This window comes from Alligator sinensis, unplaced genomic scaffold, assembly GCF_000455745.1.
Source record: "Alligator sinensis unplaced genomic scaffold, ASM45574v1 scaffold798_1, whole genome shotgun sequence".
Taxonomy (NCBI): Eukaryota; Metazoa; Chordata; order Crocodylia; family Alligatoridae; genus Alligator; species Alligator sinensis.
The window spans coordinates 1,484,993-1,503,937 of record NW_005842138.1 but is presented as its reverse complement, the minus strand read 5'-3'; the positions used below and the strand labels follow the sequence as shown (position 1 = coordinate 1,503,937).

The 18,945-nt window shown below is 43.1% G+C and overlaps 1 protein-coding gene and 1 long non-coding RNA gene across 2 annotated transcripts in view; one reads left to right on the top strand and one right to left on the bottom strand.

Annotated features, from left to right (window-relative positions):
- The window catches only part of LOC102368364, a 42,231-nt gene extending 26,581 nt beyond the window's left edge, over positions 1–15,650 (top strand). Inside the window, exon 3 of the long non-coding RNA XR_001358160.1 lies at positions 15,632–15,650. This is a non-coding gene — a long non-coding RNA (uncharacterized LOC102368364). The remainder of the gene's footprint in view (positions 1–15,631) is intronic.
- The window catches only part of TYRP1 (tyrosinase related protein 1), a 92,116-nt gene extending 74,800 nt beyond the window's left edge, over positions 1–17,316 (bottom strand). Inside the window, exon 1 of the mRNA XM_006025304.3 lies at positions 17,184–17,316. The gene's annotated coding sequence lies outside the window, so the exon portion shown is untranslated. The remainder of the gene's footprint in view (positions 1–17,183) is intronic.
- Between the last annotated feature and the right edge of the window lie 1,629 nt (positions 17,317–18,945).

Here is an 18,945-nt window from a genome sequence, read left to right as displayed (position 1 = left end):
GCCCCAAGGGATGACGACTAGGTCGAATGGTCATAAACTACTGCAAGACCATTTCAGGCTGGACGTAAGGAAGAATTTCTTTACTGTCCGAGCCCCCAAGGTCTGGAACAGCCTGCCACCGGAGGTGGTTCAAGCGCCTGCATTGAACACCTTCAAGAGCAAACTGGATGCTTATCTTGCTGGGATCCTATGACCCCAGCTAACTTCCTGCCCTTTGGGCAGGGGGCTGGACTCGATGATCTTCCGAGGTCCCTTCCAGCCCTAATGTCTATGAAATCTATAAATGTGCCTAGGAGGGCTGGAAGCTTCTAAAGGGCACAGTATTAGAAGCTCAACAAGAAACTGTTCCAACACAATGGAAACAAGAAAAACGATAAGAAACCAGTATGACTGCACTAGAGGTTTCTAGGATGCCACACATGCAAAAGGAAAGCATATAGTAATGGAAAAATCGGGATGTCACCAAGGAAGTGTACTAGGAAATAGCAAGATCCTACAGGGACAAAATCAGGAAAGCTAGGATAAAAATAAATAAATAAATAAATAAATAAATAAATCAGCTGCACCTTGCAAAGTGGAATAAAGAGATCAAGAAGAGGTTCTATAAACATGTTGCCCAGAAAAGAAAGACCTGCAAAGCTGTAGTCCATGGAGGAAACTCTTAACAGAACAAGCAAAGAAGGCAGTTAACTTTTCCTCAGTCTTCACAACCAGACAGCTATCAAGATTATTTGGACATGGAAGGGGACAAGCAGAGGTATGAGATGACAAAAGAGACCATCAGAGAGCCTTTAATGGGACTGAATTAATTCAAGTCAGCTGGGTCTGATGAACTTCATCCCAGACTAATGGCAGAATTGGAAGAGATCTTGGACAATAATATTCATGAAGTTTTGGGAGATGGGCGAGGTACCAGAAAACTGGAAAAAGTGTCAATGTAGTGCCCCTCTAAAAAAAAAAAAAAAAAAAAAAAAAAAATTCAAAGGCAACTACAGACTGGTTAGCCTCATTTCAATACCAGGGAAGTTACTGCAGCATACCCTAAGGAAGTCTGGAGGAGGAAAGGCTGATCACATGCACCCAGCATGGATTTATGAAGAACAAATTGTGTCAAACAAACTTGATCTCCTTCTTTGAAGGGAATGTTGTGGATTTAGTATATCTGGACTTTAGAAAGGCTTTTGACAAGGTCCCACATGACACAAACAAATTGGAGAAATGTGGGCTGATCAAAACTATTGTAAGATAGATAGAAAACTTGTTCAATAGCTGCAAGCAAAGGTAATTACAGATGGATCCATGCCAGAATGCCAGGAGGTTTCAAGTGCAGTCTCACAGGGACTTGTCTGAGCCCAGGGCTGTTCAATGTATTTATTAATGATTTTGATACTGGCATTGAAAACTTCTTGAGCAAGTTTGCAGATGCCATGAAATGGGGAAGGACTTTGAACATGTTGGAAGATAGGAGTCTGTTCAGAAGGTTCTCAACAGATTGGAAAGCTAGGCTGAAGCTAACAAGATGAAATTCAATGTTGAGAAATGTAAGGTGCTACACCTTAGGAGGAATAATCAAAAATAATAAAACAAAATGGGCGACACCTAGTTAAATGGTAGGACTACAGAGAAGGATCTGGGTGTCTTGGTAGATCACGGACTCAAAATGAGTTTGCAGTGTGATTCAATCACACCAAAGGCAAATACAGTTTTAGGATGCATCAATAGAATAATTAGGTACAAGATATGGGAGGTAATAGTGCCTCTCTACTTGGCATGGGGTAGGCCTCATCTAGGGCACTGTGTGCAGTTTTGGGCTCTGCATTTTAAAAAGGATGTGGAGAGTTAAGGAGGGTCCAAAGGCAAGCAACAAAAATGATAAAGGGCATGGAAGGCAAGTCATGCATACCTATTTTCTTCAACCTCTCCTTGTATGTTCAGCTTGCAGAAGAGGCATTTAAGAGGGGACATGATAGCACTCTTCAAATATCTCAAGGGCTGTCATAAAGAACAGGGAAAACACCTTTTCTCTCTTGCTGCAGAAAGCAGAACCAATGGCCTGAAGTTGCAGCAAATTTGGTTTAGATTGGATATCAGGAAAAATGTCTTTACTGTTGGAACAATGTGACAATGGAGTAGACTGCCTAGGGAAGCTGTTGAGTCTCCATCATTGGAGGTATTCAAGAAGATGTTGGACAGCATTGGTCAGGAATGATCTAGGTATAGCAATGCCTATGTTCTACTGGTTGCCAAATGGGGCGAGGGGGGAATTTTTTCCTATTTTTGCTATTTTCCTCAGAAATACTGGGCGTTTCCGTCTGTCAAGGCTGGGGATTTTAACTGGGGTGTGCCAATGCTCCTGCTGGGACTTATAGCCAGACGTTCTGGGCTAGAAGGTCTTGCCCCTTGTGGCGGCCACATGGTAGGCCGGGGCTATGGCCAGTAGCCCGAAACTGCAGGTGGATACTTTTTGACCAATGGAGCGGAATTAGGCACTGAAGCGTATTGGTTGAACAAAGAAATTATTTACTTACGCCGTTGGTGTACACAGCGCAGGAAGAAGGTTACAGTTGCAAACCGAACAAGATGAAAGCTTTCCGAGAACAAGATGAGACGTCCGTGACTGGCTGAGCAAGCATGCAAGATGAAATGGGGGTACGTCTAGGTCGTTGACAGGGAGGCCTGGTAGGTGATCAGTCCACCAGGTATTCTCAGAGATATATACGGAGTTCGAGCTCTCCGAGTTCGCTCTCTGAGTTCTCCTTCTCCGGGGTGTGCGGAGTGCTCCAACCTGGAGAACAATGCGCTCTCCAACCTGGAGGAATATGAGGAGTTCTCCAACGTGGGCGGAAACTGATCTAACTTTTATATGACTAACAAGCCAATCGCTAGTCACCAATATGAATAATTTGGAACTGGCCAATGGTGGTGTGCATGTTTGCATAAGTTTTGGCGGGAACTTTTTCTAAGCTGTAACTTTCCGTTACTGTGGCATATAGTTACATAGCGGAATTTTCCTACTGTGACCTACTTTTTGCTGTGACCTAGTTTCTCCCTGTGCCATATGTATCAACATTTTCCACCATGGCACAGGCATGCAGAATGATTGACAGCAGAATGTTCCACTATGGATCAAACCAAAGGAATGTTCCACTGTGCCATAGGCATACAACTATTTGGTTCTGACACCCCTCTGCTCAGGGTCAGACTGATAGCCATATTTAGGATCACAAAGGAATTTTACCCCAAGCTCAGATTGGTATGGACTGTGGGGGATTTTGCCTTCTTCTGAAATCGCTGGGGAAGGAGGGTATAATCCTCTTCCTGGGATCTCTCAAGTCTATTTTAATAAACCTTTCATCAGCAGGATATTGGTTGCTGTTGTTTCCCTGCTTTACCTCTGGCACATTAGAGTGTTACATGGTGTGTTGTCTCTGGGCTGACTGTGTAATTTTGCTAGGAGGTTAGACAGTGGATTTGTACAGGACAGTTTGGATAGAGCTGATCCTGCCTCAGGCAGGGGGTTGGGCTGGATGAGCTCTGGAGGTCCCTTCTAGCCCTACTCTCTATAACTGTTTGACTAAGATTTGTGTGGGTATCTCTAGCTGTTTAATGCAACACTTCTGTCGCTTTACTTATAATTCATTAAAAAAAAATGTCCTGAATTATTACTAATTTTAAAAGAAAATGACTTTTCGTGCCATTTCACAACTTCTAGGTCCTGCCTAATATGTGGCTTTGGATCCCTCTAAAACTAAAGATCATCTAGATGCCCTTAATTAGCCTTTTGTATAGCTGGGGCATTAACCATACACTCGAGATTTATTGAGTGGCAGCAGGTACAAGATATAAAAATTAATAATTATAAGCTTCATCTGGCAGCTGCCTCCTTCATTTCAGAATTTGATCTATTGGCCACTTTCTTTCCTCCTGCCTCATTTTCCTACCAAGCTCATGCATCTAGAGATTCTTTATCCCACAGTCCTGAACATTCAGTACAGTCAAAGCACATACCCTACTCCCACTTCCACCCTCATCATTATTCATTATGCCTCTTTTCTGGCAAAAAGAGTGACTGATTTCTCTTCAGTCAGTGTGTTGCTTTTGTGTTTGAGGACATGTGTGTGGTCCAGTGTGCCACTGACTTGCTGTGTTTTAGGCATATAGTTCAGGCTGGCATTTTCAGAAATGTCCATGGATTCTGGGTACTTCTATTTTTAGGACATCTAACTTGATACAGCAACCACTGCTGACAACCAACAGGGAGGGGAATAGAACTATTTTTTTCCTTTCACTAACTCTCCCATAATAGTCTATTTTTGTCCTCTTGCACTGATTAAAAACCACTGAAATAAGAGGAAATCTTTTCAGGCTGTATATCCTAGTTCTAGGGAGCACAGATTTAGTGGGACTACTTGTGGAATATGAAGCAGCCCGAGTAAAAGTGGCAGAATAAGGTCCCAAATGGGGGGTATTTTATCCTAATTGCAAGCTTCCTCCCCTTCCCTCTGCCCACCCTACCAAAAATCAGAGCTGCCTTTCTCTCCCAAAGACATCATAGGCACCTCTTTTTAGCAAGCTGAAACAAACAAAGCAAAGATAAGTTTGTAGGTTAAATTATTTTAATGAGCCAAAAAGTATCTTTTGGGTTTTTTTGTTGTTGTTGTTTGTTTTTTTTAAGTGAAAGACAAATAAATATATGAAGTATTTTTAACTTCAAATTCCTTTTCTGGTTCTTTTCAAAACTTTCCAGAGGGGAGACAATAAATCAATCTACTTCACTATGAAGGGTAGTATGTGGAATTTCAAGATTATACACTTCCTGGGAAAGCTGGGTGTAGAAGTTTAAATTTAAAACTTAAAATGTAGTACCTTTAGGTGTCTTTACCCATGCTCTGGGGTGTGGGTGGGTGGTGGGGGGGGACTTTAATTAGAGTGGCACTAATTAAAGCACCCGCAGCGTTTTGTGTATTCAGCATCCTTCATTTCAAAATGGCAGTGGGAGCACTTTAACTAAAGTTTGTTCAACGAACTTTAGTGAAAGTGCCCCTGCTGCTATTTTGAAGCACAGGGACACTGAATACATGAGACACCAAGGCTTTTGGAGTGTACTAATTAGCATGCTCCAGCACACACAATTAATAGAGTCTGCTCCCACACATGCTACTTAATCGAGTCTGCTCCAATGTCAGAGCAGGTGCTGGGCGTGTGTAGGTGCCCTTTGATCTTACCTACAGGACTGGTTTTATTCATCCATTTTACCAGATGGGGCCTGGAAAAAAAGCACTCTCTTTCAAACTTTAAAATATATATATATGTAAATGTAAATGTATATGTGTGTGTGTGTGTGTATATATATATATATGCGTATATACACACACACACACGAAAAAAATTAAATTATATTTTCCATTTTCAACTGCATGCAATTCTTCCAGTTCTGGGTGCCACACTGCAGGAAGGATGTGGAAAAGCTTAAGAGAGTCCAAAGGAGGGCCATGCATATGGTTAGAGGCCTAGAGACTAGGTCGTACGAAGAGAGGTTGAAAAACTTGGGACTGTTCAGCCTGGAGAAGAGAAGACTCAGAGGGGACTTGGTGGCAGCTTATAAGTATATCAAAGGTGTACATCAGGGTCTGTGGGAACATCTGTTCACCAAGGCCCCACAGGGGAGGACAAGAAATAATGGGCACAAGCTGACTGAAGATCACATCAAGCTGGACGTAACTTGTTTACAAGTTGAATATGAAGGGTTTGGAACAGGCTCCCCATGGCAATCTTCAAAAACTGTCTTGACGCCCATTTTGCTGGACCAGCCCCTAACAACTATAAAACTATGAAACATTTCTTTAAAAATCTATCCTAAGAATAAGTGTCAACCTTCCTTTGTATATGAAAAAAATGTTCAGCTTTCTGGGGGGAAAAGTATAGTTCAAAATATCATTTTTAATTTAAAAATCAAACTTTTGGCCTTTTTATCATGCAACTGTCCAAGTTACAAATCTGTTATGTCATTTTCTCGCTCTCTCATTGTCCCCCCTTTTTAAGTGTGCAATAAGACTCTTGCAATAAGACTCTTGCTACTCAAAGCTGTTGCATAGGTGACAAGAATATGGCAGAGAGAATTATGTAAACAATTTGTAAACGTTTGTCTCTCCATTGGAACAGCAGTTCACATATCAATTATTTCTGTCCCATTAAGCACTCCTAGTGGTATATTTTACCTATAGCTTACTTTCTAGATGCTGAAGAGATCATGGGTGACTGGTGCCTCCCGAGTCTGGGGGGGCACCAGTGGGGCATGACCAGAGGAGGGGGTGGTACCCAGCCAGAGGCTGGTGACCAGGGAATGAAGGCTGCCCCCCAGTGGAGGCAGTTTCAGTGTGGGGCACTCCATGCCCCCCCCATGAGACAGCGCGCTCACTGTCAGGGGGCCACTGGCACTCTCAGGGGATGGGGCATGTGCCCGCCCTACACATCGCCTATGGAAGAGATGATACTGGAAATGTGGTTTAAATCAGGCCACATCTTGATAAGTTTAGGACAGCCAAGACAGCACTTCTAGTGCAGATTACCCTCCCTTTTGCAATCTATACCATCTGGGGTAAACTTCCCTCAGCCCTAATCCCCTGCAAACACTCAGTTTAGTCCTTGCATCATTTCAGGGAACTAACTTTCATATCATCATTGCAGGTTTTCAGTGTATAGTAAAAAGTGTTTGACCCCTTATTTTGCCCAATGTTTAGTATCTTCAAACATATTCCCAACATTTTCTAGGAGATACTCCTCTTAATCTTGCTTCAGTTTATCAGAGAACAAGATCCCTATTTGATAATTGTTTGTTATGGGTATCTGGCAGAAGGCAGCACCATGAACCTACTTTTGTTCTTTTGTACTTGATCAACACATCTAGATTGTTGAAAAAAAAAAAGGGGGCAGAGGAACGATTACCTCACCGAACCAGTCTACAATCAAAAGAAAAAACTTCTACTCCTACTGTAATTATAAAGAGTTTAAAAGTAAAAGTGTTATACTCTGTGTGCATCTACACATGCAAATAATCTGCGAGCATTTTACTCTCGAGTAAACTCTCCTGGGTATGTGTCTACATGTGCAGGGACATGGAACCAGCTTTGCTGCTCTTAGCAGCAGACTGCTCCCACTCTTTCTGGCCCTGAAACAAGCCCCTGCAGTAGCCTGGGAGCCAGGAGACAGCTTTCTCCTGGTGGGGCTGGGACACTGTTCCCTGCCCCCAGGGATGGGCTATGTCACTGGAGCCTGGGCAAGGGCAATGTCCCCCTGCCCTGGCAGCGGGGAGCTCCCAGCCCCTACTTCATGATTGCAGGGCCCAAGTGCAAGATCCTTATCTTCCAGTGCTAGCTCTGTGGTCCTGAGGCCAGCACTGGGAGATATAGTGCAGCCCAAGCCCTATGGTCATGAGGCCCAGGCTGGGAGATCCTTATCTCCCAGTGACAGCTCCATGGTTGTGGGGAAGAGAAAAAGATCTCTTAGCACTAGCTCCATAGTTGTGGGGCCAGTTCTGGGAGATCCTTCTGTCCTAGCATCAGCACCATGACTCTGGAACTGGTACTGAGAGATAAGGATCTCCCAGTCCATGACCACAGAGCTATCAATGGGAGGTAAGGATCTCCTAGTACTGGCCCCATGACCATGAAGCTGGGGCTGGGAGAAAAGGAGCTCCCAGTCCCGGCCCTGCAGTCATGGAGCAGGGGCTGGGAGCTCCTTGCTGCCAAGGTAGGGGAACATTGTTCCTGTCTGGGCTCCAGTGGCAAAGCCCACCCTGGCAAGAGGCAGCTACCGGAGGAAGGAAGCAATCTCTCGCCCCCCACTCTCCAGCTGACTGGGAGCACATTTGCTCCCAGTCAGGTGCCTACATATACCACACTGCCATAAGTGATCTTGAGCAAATTTGCTACTTGCATTTGCAGGTAGCAAATTTACTCACAATTAAAGCCAATTACTTTGCAGTAAGCATCTGCATGTGTAGGTGTGGATGCTTACTGTAGCTCTACTGTGCATTTAAGCGTCTTGTGTACACACACCTCTTACAATATAGGCAAGGAAAAAGGCTTATAAAACTTTCCTTTGGGAATCCTGGAGATGACTGTCTGGAACTAGTGAACCAAAAAAAGAACCCTCCCCCTCCTTGCCCCTTCCTTCACACTCACCTTAAACCAATGAGGCAGCTGAAAGGAAAAGTGGGGTAAAAGGGTCCTTAAAGAGGCCCAAATATTTTTCCCCAGCTAGTAGGGCTGTGTGAAATACCATCGTTTAGTTTTGATGTCTGTTTCACCGTTTCAAAGGGACAGTGTTTAGTTTCATCATTTCGTTTTGAAGCAGTGTCCTGTTTTGTTTCGTCAAAGGTGTTTCACTGTTTTGATGCGTTTCGACATTCTACCCATAGGCTATAATGGGGAATCATGAAAATGCCTAAAACATTGCCATTTCTGGCCTGATTTGAGTGCCTTTGTTTCATTTTGAAGCTGTTTCAAAGCCTGTTTGTTTGTTTGTTTTAATTTTGCTGTTTCGAGCTCGAAATACGTTGAAACACCTTCGAAATGAAGCACCTGGCAAAATTTTGCACAGACCTAATGTTGCCACCTCTAATTAACAGAAATTATTGTGACGATACCACAAAACAATTTACCAAATTGGAATAGATTCAAACCAAGAATGAAGAAAGTTCATCTCTGGAAACTAATAGAAATTTCTTTTGATCCAGACTTGGATACTTTGCATCATGCTAAAATATATTTGTAAATATAATATCCAATCTAACTTAATATCACCTTCAGCATCATAGAATTAAATATTCACCCTATTGTTCTGAAGCTGGATGACATTTATACACAGAAAAGCCTTAGGAAAACTTCTTCAGACTGCTGAAATGATAAATATATGCACCTCATAGGTGAAGTTTCTACAAGTTCCAGTTATCATTTATAATATGAAATGACAGTGTTCACTTCTACTGAAAGACTTATATCTTGCTTATCTATATCTAGAGAGAGAGAGAGGTTAAATAGCATGGGGAATGTACCATTTTACTATTAATATTTAGTCTGCATCCTGAAACCTTTTATTTATATTTTTAAAATCCTAAGTGCATTCATTTGAGGTGTAATATCAAATCTGCGAAAATGAAGGAAAACTAAAACAAAAATGAATGTATGGGGTTATTAATACATTTTTCTAATGAACATCAAATTCAACCACTGTGATAATTTGATAACAATTTACAGTAACAGTACTGTCATATTGTTGCTGTCATATACTAATGACAGCAACAAAAATCATTTTCTAAAAGTCATAAAATTATAGCTTAAATCATCCTCCGGTTCAGTTCTATGAGAACCACATGAATGATTCCAGGGCTAGAGAAAATGTCTTACAGTGAGAAACTTTGAAAATTAAGTTCTTTAACTTATTAAAAAGATGACCGAGATCTCTTGAGGGGAGTGTCTATGTGTAATGTGGCCTCCTTGGTGCCCATTATAAAGAAGGAAGGGAAAAGAGGAAAAGGCCATGTCAGAGGGATGACTCCGACAGAGGGATATAGCAGGTGTGGCAAGCCAGTAGGGGGAGCTCCTGCGTTGAGCCTCCCACCACACTACGCCTGTCCACCTTCCAGACTCCACGTGTCTCTCCAGGGGCACCTAAGCCCTGGCAGACCCCCTTTCAAGCCCTACTGCAGAGTCCGGGGGTAATGTGTGCTGCCACCACCCTGAGAAGGGACTGTCTGGGTCCTGTGTCTTCGGGGAAACACAGGCCTAATAGTCCTATGGGTACTCGACCCAATACAAGAACTTGGGGCACTTCCCCAAGTCGGGGGCCAAAAAGGATAGTCTCCCTTAGTCCACAGACCCAAGGGGCCTCCTAGGCATAATTAAACCCACCCCTCAATAAGTCTCCTACACTAGTCACAAAGGAGAACTTTATTGGTTACAGAGGGCAGGGTTAGAATAGGGTACAGGGTAGAGCAATATCAGAGAAATCCCATAGAGCAAACTCCTGTGGCTGGGGTAGCCTTTGATATCGCATCTGAGTTACTGCAAGCTATATTTCTAGTTAGATCTCAAGTGGCTTACTCACAAGTATCATCCAGAGGCTGTTGGAGATTCCCCCCGGGCAGTCCTTAACTTATATAGCCCTTGTGACCTCATTTACCTGGTCCAATGGAGACCACCACCTGTTGGCTGTGAGCCAACCAATTTGAAATACATCACTAGTTGCCAGGCAGACTCTAGCCCACCAGGAAGGAAGCCCCTCACCGAGGTATGTGATGCCAGTCACGTAGGCAGAGGGAGCAGGTTTCCCCCCTCCCTCAGAAATGTATCCAGCTCAGGTTACCCAAGGAGATAAGGTAAGGATGTCTCTCTCTGCTGGGCCCATCCTAATCACAATTGTCACATAGCAGAGTTTTGGGGGGAGAAACAAAGGTGGCTTTCTGCCACAGCAGGGATATAATAAAGGTGGTCATGGTCACTACTTTATGGGCTAATTGTATGACTCTGTTCTGCTGCTATACCATGCCCCATGCCTCACAGGTGTAATCACTCACTGATATTATCTTTTACTTAGCCCCTTCAATGGGATACTGGCACCTGGCCCCTATCTCCAGACCTATCACTTCCAAGGCCTGGCCTCCCCCCAAGTCTGTCTGTTCCAAGACCCATCCTGGTTTCCCTAGGACCTCTTCCACCCGTTAGTCCCTCCCCAAACCTCTAGAGTGCCTCTTGCTGCACTCTGTGTTGGCATTCTGGAACTGTAGCCTTCCTGCTGGGCAATGTTCCCTCACTAGCCTCCAGGTCTTACTGCTGGCTTATCTCAGGACCTGGGCTTATTTCCTCCCTAAAGCCATCCCTTCTCCTGTGTCAGATGGCTGCATATCAGACCAGGAACCACCTGCAGACTGATGCAGCCATGGATTGCCTGCCCCACCCCCCATGTTAAGGTTATTTAATACCTGAGAAAGGTAAGGTCTAACAACACTCTCACTGCCAAAGCTCTTCTGCCCTTTCCCTGCTCTCTCCCTTTCTTATATCCCTGTTAGGCGACATGGCCTGCATGTTGTCAACAGAAGGAGGTGCAGGTGCTCACGCACAATATGCATCACACACCTCATTCATGAAGGGAACATGTAGGATGCAAGCAGCTCTTTAAATCTACTGGACAAATGCACAGCAAAAAGCAATGGCTAGAAGCTGAAACCAGACAAATCTAAAGGGAAAATAAGGTTTCTGACTGAGTTATACTTAAGATGTGATTAACTAGCCACATATTCATTCAATTAATAGTGTGATAAAATGTGGGATAAGCCACAAAGTTATCACAAAATATGTGTAATAACTCTGTGGTTGTTTCCTATCTTGCCTTTAACTGAACATATGGCAAGTGCTTCCAGGCTTTGGAGCATACTAAAGCCCTTCAAGATTGTTGTACACTCCAGAGGCTGGGAGCACTGGTCAACTGATCAGGAGCCCCCGCTAGGGAAGCACATGAAGTCTTTGGCTCTGATGCACTGCCCCAGCTGGTTATGCCTGTCAGCTGACCAGGGCTCCCAGCCAGGAGAGTGTTGGCTTCTTGCTGGTGCAGGGGGAGCCCAGGATCATGATCATAAGCTCTCCCTGACCCAGCATTATGGTGCAATGGTATCTGACGCTTGATCCCAAAATTGTGCCTCCTCTTATGCACACGTGGCATTACAGGAAGCACAACTGTTGGGACTGTGCATCAGATCCTATTGCACCTTTAATATATGTCATCAGCCTAAAACAGATTTTAAACAAGTGGGACAAAGAAAATGAAAATAATTATGTCTGTCATATCACATGTTAAAAAATAAAATCTGCTTTAATGTAGAAAGAGGATTAAGTTACAGAATGTGAACATATTCCAACAGTACAAACTTTAAGGGTGGTCAGATTGAGGAATACAGTTTAGCTTTTTTAAAAGATAAGACAAAATTTGGGTCTGAGTACAGATTTCAAATTCCTGTAAGATGTGTGCTTGTGTTCATAGTTTTTTTTCCTGAACCTTTGTAAAAATGTGCAAGGTTCAGGGATTTTTTATACTTATAATTGTAAGTATCTTTGAAGAACAAACTTACAGCTGAACAGATTTAACTCTCCCTCACTGTTGCCATTTGTGTTTGCTAAACAGCCCTCGTATCTGGAAACATAACTCTTTCTTATCTTCAAGACCTTTGTACTAATGTGATGAATCTTGTGAGCAGACAAAGTTGCTTCCCATTCAAGATGCTTTCATGAGTATATGTAAATTTTGGAATGTCTGAATAAATTGCTAACTGGATCAATACCAATTTAGATTTGAAAATAGTGCTAAATATCATTGAAAGAAAAGAAAAGAAGCAGTATCTCTGAGAATAGTATTAAGGCTTTGGGTGTGATTTATAAGCTCAGTGGCACAGACTTTTTAAATCACAGACTTGCTTTAAAAATTGTCTTGATTACAAAATATTATGTTCCTATATGAGTATGTTAAGATTTTCAAATCTGGGTATTTAAAAATTGAAACTTTGCGTTGATGTTAAGTTTAGCAGAATAGAAACAAAAATGAAAAACTTATAAGTTTTATGTAAAAAGGTAAAAATACAGTATTTTGATCTTGTTGAAATTGTTTCCCTCCCCACCCCAAAATAAGAATCTGACAAAAGCAACATGGTACCATGAATGTTTCATCCTGTCAAAACACCTTTTTCTGAAGGAAAAAGGAAAAACTTTTCATTGGAGAAATGTAGATCTGTTAGGTTTCTAACCACACTAGGTAGCTCGGTCTTCTAGTATATCTCTACTTAGTGGCCATATCTATACAAGACACTGACTGTGCTGTAGGCAGATACTACTGCACAGTAGCGTCACATGGCAAAAACTGTGATGGGACACTACCGCACAGTTGTATTAGGCTACTGCCCAGTAGCATCATAAAAAATGTTCATTGGTGCTCCTGTACAGTAACTCAGGTTACTGCACAGTCATCTACTACTTGTTTATACATTAAAATGTTTAAACTTCGCATAATGCCATACAACTATCTATACTCAAGGGTTGCATCTACATGAGACACTGACTGCATAGTTGCTATTGGGCAGTCATTTAGTACTTGAATAGAAGAGTACTAAATAACTGCAGTAATGACTACACAGTCAGCATCTCATGTAGACACAGCCCTTGAGTATAAATAGTTGTATGGCACTGCAGCAAGTTTAAACATTTTAATTAGTTTATTTTAATTAAGTTATGTAATTATATTCCCCAATTATCCTTACTTTAGAAGGGAAGCATGTTCAAGCACCAGAGGTCATGAACACACTTCACCCCAACCCCAACAACCAGAGTTTGCTAACTCACTCCAGAACTCAAAACTTCACCCATGAATCTACTCTGGTCTCATCCCCGGTCCCCACTCTCAGACCCACAGAGGTAGTGGTGGGCAATTATTTTGGCTGGAGTGCCACTTAATGAGTTACGATGATCTGTCAAGGGCTACCTGCATAAAAATTTTCAGAAGATTTAATTTTAACAAAGTATAGATAAAAAACCCCAAATCATATACTAAAAATCAAACAGCTACTATAGCATATTTTAATTTTATTAAAAAAAAAATTTTGTCCTGATTTATGTTTTTGTGAGTAGTGTATATAGAGGCAATTGCATGATAGCTCAAAATAAACTCTTACTCTCATATATTGAGTGTGTGGGGGTGTCTGCATGGAAGATGGGTGGGGGAGCATACACACGCATATGCACATGTGCTCAGCCCCCCAATTTTTTTCTCCCTCTACCCCCAGTTCCCTAGCCATTTCCATTTTCCTCCACTGGACCCTAATTTGTCCATATCCTTTCTGTAATGGGGACCCAAAACTGGATACATACTCCAGATGCCTCACCAGTGCTGAATAGAGGGGAACAATACTTTCCCTTAATCTGCTGTGTATGTCTCTCTGCCTGGTCCCAGTTGCTGGTTGGGGATTGAGGCGGGGAGAGGGGCAGGGGAAAAGGGCACGTGCAACAGAACTCTCCCCAGTCCGTTGCAGGTTTAGGTGAGCCCCCCCACCCCCCAATCTGACCTGCAGCTGCTCCTGAATCGTCTGTGTGAGGTTGGGCTTCACCCACTCCTGCCTAGAGTAGCCTGCACTGTGCTTCTACCTGCTCTTGCCCTATGCTTGCCAGGCAGTACTGTCCTGGCCCTGGTCCACATGCACAGCTTCCCAAAGGGGCTGCTCCTGATGCGACTGCAGCCACTCAGGAACTTTTTAGTTCTCCCCACCTCCAGCAGATCCTCCTCCTCCGGAGTGAAGGATGAGTCCAGATTAGCTTCACAGATTAATTTCTGGCTCTGGAAGGCAGCATTTGATAGGGCATACTCAGGCTTTCCAGTGCCGGGGAAGTAATATAAAAGCCCTGAGTCATTCCTTTTAAAAACTGAATATGGTTGGGGAGTCCTCCATTTTAAATTCTGGATGCAACATGAAATGAGGGCCTAGCCACTAGCTTATAGGATATCTTGGCATTGGGCTCCCTCTCTTCTATTTTGAATGGAATAACTCATTCATTGGAACAGGAACTGGAATCAGATTTTCTATATCCCAGGTGACTTTGCCAACTGAAAAACTACTGACTAAAATGAAGCAGGTGATTCTACCACCCTCTCCAACTGTCTTTTTGTGTAGAAAAGGGGTAGACTGGCATCTACCTCCAGCATATAGGGCACATCTACATGAGACACTTTACTGCACAGTACATTAATCTATTGTGCAGTAAAGCATCACCGTGTACACGTGTGTGGCATTTACTGTGAAATAAATTAGTCTACTGTGCAGTTAGCTAGTACCTGTAGATACAAGTACTAGTTTAACTGTGCATTAGGTACTGCACAGTAGCGCACATGTAGATGCTCCCAGTTAGCCACACCAACAGAGGGCCAGCCTTCTGCCTGGGGCAGAGCCAAATGGCTGGGAATTCCTCTAGCCATGTGGAAGGGATGCCTCCATAACTGGCCCAGGTTGGCCTGCAGACCCCTGGACTGACCTCTGGGGCCTGTGTCTCCAGCTGCCTGGCCCCTAGGCAGTGTGCCCCTCTGCTGTGGGCACGTGGCAATCCCCAACAACACCCAGGGTCCCTGTCTGAGTCCTCTGGAAAGGACTGCCAGGGAGAGGCGAGGGGACTGTCACCAGCTCTTCAGCAAGGTCAGGTAGGAGCCCCTCACCCCCTGATCCTGGGTACCAGAGGCCTGGTGGAGCAGGAGAAAACTGCCTGGCCTGTAGGGAGGAGAAAGGGGGTTAGTTGGTCAGGAGCTTCTGTGGCAGCTGCCAGCAGGATCTAGCCCTGGCCTGGCTTGGATAGGGGACAGGGAAGGCAGGCTGCTTGCCACAGGTGGCAAGTGGTCCACATGCCCCTGCGGAGGGAACAGAGATGGAAGGCTCGGCAGGAGACCAACTACGGACCCATCCAGCCAACTTACTTTGTCCCTGGGCAACTGTGTGCACACGACTCCTGATCTGAGGCTGGGTGGTGCACAACCCCTTGGTACAGTGCATATTATCTCTGAAATGTTGCAAACTCTTACAAGGAGCCTCTTTGTTTTGGCTTTGCAGGTCTAGCAGCTGCACATGGGGGAGAACCACCAGCTGCCAATGAGGATGTCTGCAACGATGCCACCACTCTTGGTCAGCACCTTCCACATGCACTGCCTCCTCCAGTGATGCACACAGGACCACACCCTCCTCCTACTGGACCAGCTGGTCACAGTGACAGAGGAATGGCTGGCAGATTCATGGGCTTGGATAGCCCAGGACCTGGAGTGAGAAAGGGACCTGGAGGACCGTGTCTTCCAGGACATGCTTCTCACCCTCAAGAAGAGGCACATCACCTTCCTTGAGAGGATTATCAAGGTCCAGGAGTGCCAGGCCACCATGGTGGTCTGGTAAACTTGTTTAACGAGCTTTAGTTAAAGCGCCTCTGCCACCATTTTGAAATGTGAGGACGCTGAATACACAAAATGCTGCAGCACACTGGAGTGTTCTGATTAGTCAAGTCTGCTCAGAGATTAGTCTGCTCTGATATTAATCTAGTCTGCTCCAATGCATTCTAAATCAGAATGCATCGGAGCACATGTAAATATACCCTTTGACGCTCAGCTTTTCAATACCTGAATGCATTTGTCAAACCTGATGAACAATGCCTTGCATTCAAAAGCTTGGCTAACTCTATCCTAAATATATTGTTAAGGAAAAAAAAAAAATCACCTTAAGAAATCCTTGCCTTTTGTATAATTTCTGGACCATGATGGCTACAACATTACTCTAAAACTACCATAAAGGTCTTTGTGAATCTGGGTTTCAGTCTCTAGGAAGTAATTTGTATGAGATCAGGTACAGGCAAATGTTCTATGCAGTTTCTATGCCATTGAGCTTCCAGGCAGCTCTGAAGCTGGTTTAGCACGCTTCAGAATAAGAACATGCTCAGGCCACATTGATCTTCTACTCCCAAATCTTGTTTGTAACACTTCAATGCCAAGAATGTTATGTGGAAACACTAAGATGGCGAAACAAACCCTAAATGTTTAATATACTGCTCTCTGAAGCCTTGTTATAGTGCAATGTTTAACTTTATAAAACTGCCTTTCTTAAAATTATCATTGCATTTGCTTGCCTACTTTCAAGAGTGTTAATCTCCAACACAGCAGCAGGGAATTTATCTCCCATCATGTACATTGGCCGTCATGTACTTTATTTTCAAGAGATTAGATAATTGATTGTGTTCTTCCTTGGAATAAATCAAAGCTTATCAACACAATTGCTTTGGTTTCAAAGGCTTTGTAAAAAGAAATCCCACGTATTGATTTGTTTAGGAATAGAGGACAACAGCAGATGCAGGAATATAGTGAAAATGATTCAGGAAAGCTGAAGTTGTCAAAAGGACAGGGAAACACAACAATTTAGAAGGGATTTTTGAAAGGGTTGATATTCCCAATATCCAAGGTTTTAATTAAGTTATAGGATTTCCTTTTGATGATATAATTTTTAATAGTAATCTGATTTTTTACACCACTTAAAATAGCTAATAAACAGCACAAAGGAAGAGTGGATTTCTTTAAATAACAGAATTATCTATTTATATAATTTTCAAGACAACAGTAACTCTTACCTTATTGATAAAAATAGCACTTTCTTGAATGCAAGTAGCAACTGAAATACCAAAAGATCTTCAACACTTCAAAAACGTATATAGTTCCCATCCCAGAGATCCGGCAGTTTGCATCTCCTCTCTTCAGAAATAACTGGGGCCACTACACAATGATTAATTGGTGCAGTGAGATGCAAGTGAAAGAGCTGAATTAAGAGATAGTACCTTCTAATGGATATTTTTGTGAGTGTAAGAATTGAAGATGAACCCTGGGAAACAAGAAAAGTGAAAGGTTTCAATTCCCACCCCCCAAGAACATTAATAAATGGTTTTGTTTCTTTTTCATACAATAGCTTATGTTGTTTCAAGGACTCTAAAGAACATTACATTCTGGACTTAGATATCTATGACACACTAGTGTGTCCAGGTCAGAGGAGGTAGAAGGGAAATTACATTTTGCCACCAGAAACAAACCCTGGTCTTCTGAGATGCTTTCAGACGAATTGCCTAGGATTGATGCGAGTCCCTTTTTCTTCCTTGAGGACTTGACAGCATCTCAATACTGTCCTTTTTTCACAAATCTACTTGTTCAGCTCCAGTGGTGGCAACAGCCATATGTGTGAGTTTTGATAGATGACTGTCATTGTTGTTAATTGAGGTGATACCAGCTGTTGGGGATATAGTTTGACCTGTAAAAAATATACCTTATACAGCTTGCAAGGGACTCCATACTTCAGTGAAACATGGATTTTCCAGAAAAAATATCAGGTCATTGAAATTAAAATCTTTTGTGGAAGCATCTTGGTTTTAATTAAATTTCACTGAAATGAAGGTTTCCACAACAGTCTGCAGCCTGGAAGATCTCGCCTTGGACTGGAGCATCAAGGATTACAGATTATCCTAGAACAAGTTTCCTAGGACCTTGAAAGCCCTGGCCTAACCATGGGCTTAGAAGGCACTTTTACACATGTCCCGGGGGTGGCGCTTTAATTGGAGTGGCTCCAAGTTCTGCTTTAAAGCGCTGCTGCAGCTCATGTATGCTTAAATTATGCTCATGTCATTAATGACATAATTTAATGACATAATCATGTCATTAACAGCATATGCTTACGTATGCTCATGTCCCTATGCTTAAAAATGACAGCGGGGGCACTTGAACTAAAGCTTGTTCAACAAACTTTAGTTCAAGTGTCCCTGCTGACATTTTTAAGTGTAGGGATGCTGATGCATGAAATGCTTGAGGCTGCTGGAGCGCAGTAATTGCCATGCTCCAGCAGACTTAATTAACAGAGCGCTCTGATGCACTGTAATTACAGCACATTGGAGCAGCCTCTGCTCTTGTATATGGATACCCAGAGTTTCTACATTCCCTGTAGCTAGGAGTCAGAGCTGCTAATTCTTCTGTGTTTTGGAAATATTTCAAATGAAAATGTTCTCATGTTTCCTGAGAGGTAAGGGCAATCAACTAGTTACCTCCGGTGCCTGTACATGAAAACATGGAGCCTGGGAAACAAGCAGGAAGAATTGGAAGTCCTTGCACAGTCACAGAACTATTATGTGGTTGGAATAACAGAGATTTGGTTGGACAGCTTGTATGACTGGAACATTATCATGGATGCATACAAGCTGTTCAGGAAGGACAGGCAGGGGAGAAATGGAGGAGGAGTTGCACTTTATGTAAAAGAGATATACAATTGCTCAGAGCTCCAGTATGAAACTGGAGATAGGCCTGTTGAAAGTCTCTGGGTTAAGGTTAGAGAGGAGAGCAACAAGGGTGATGTTG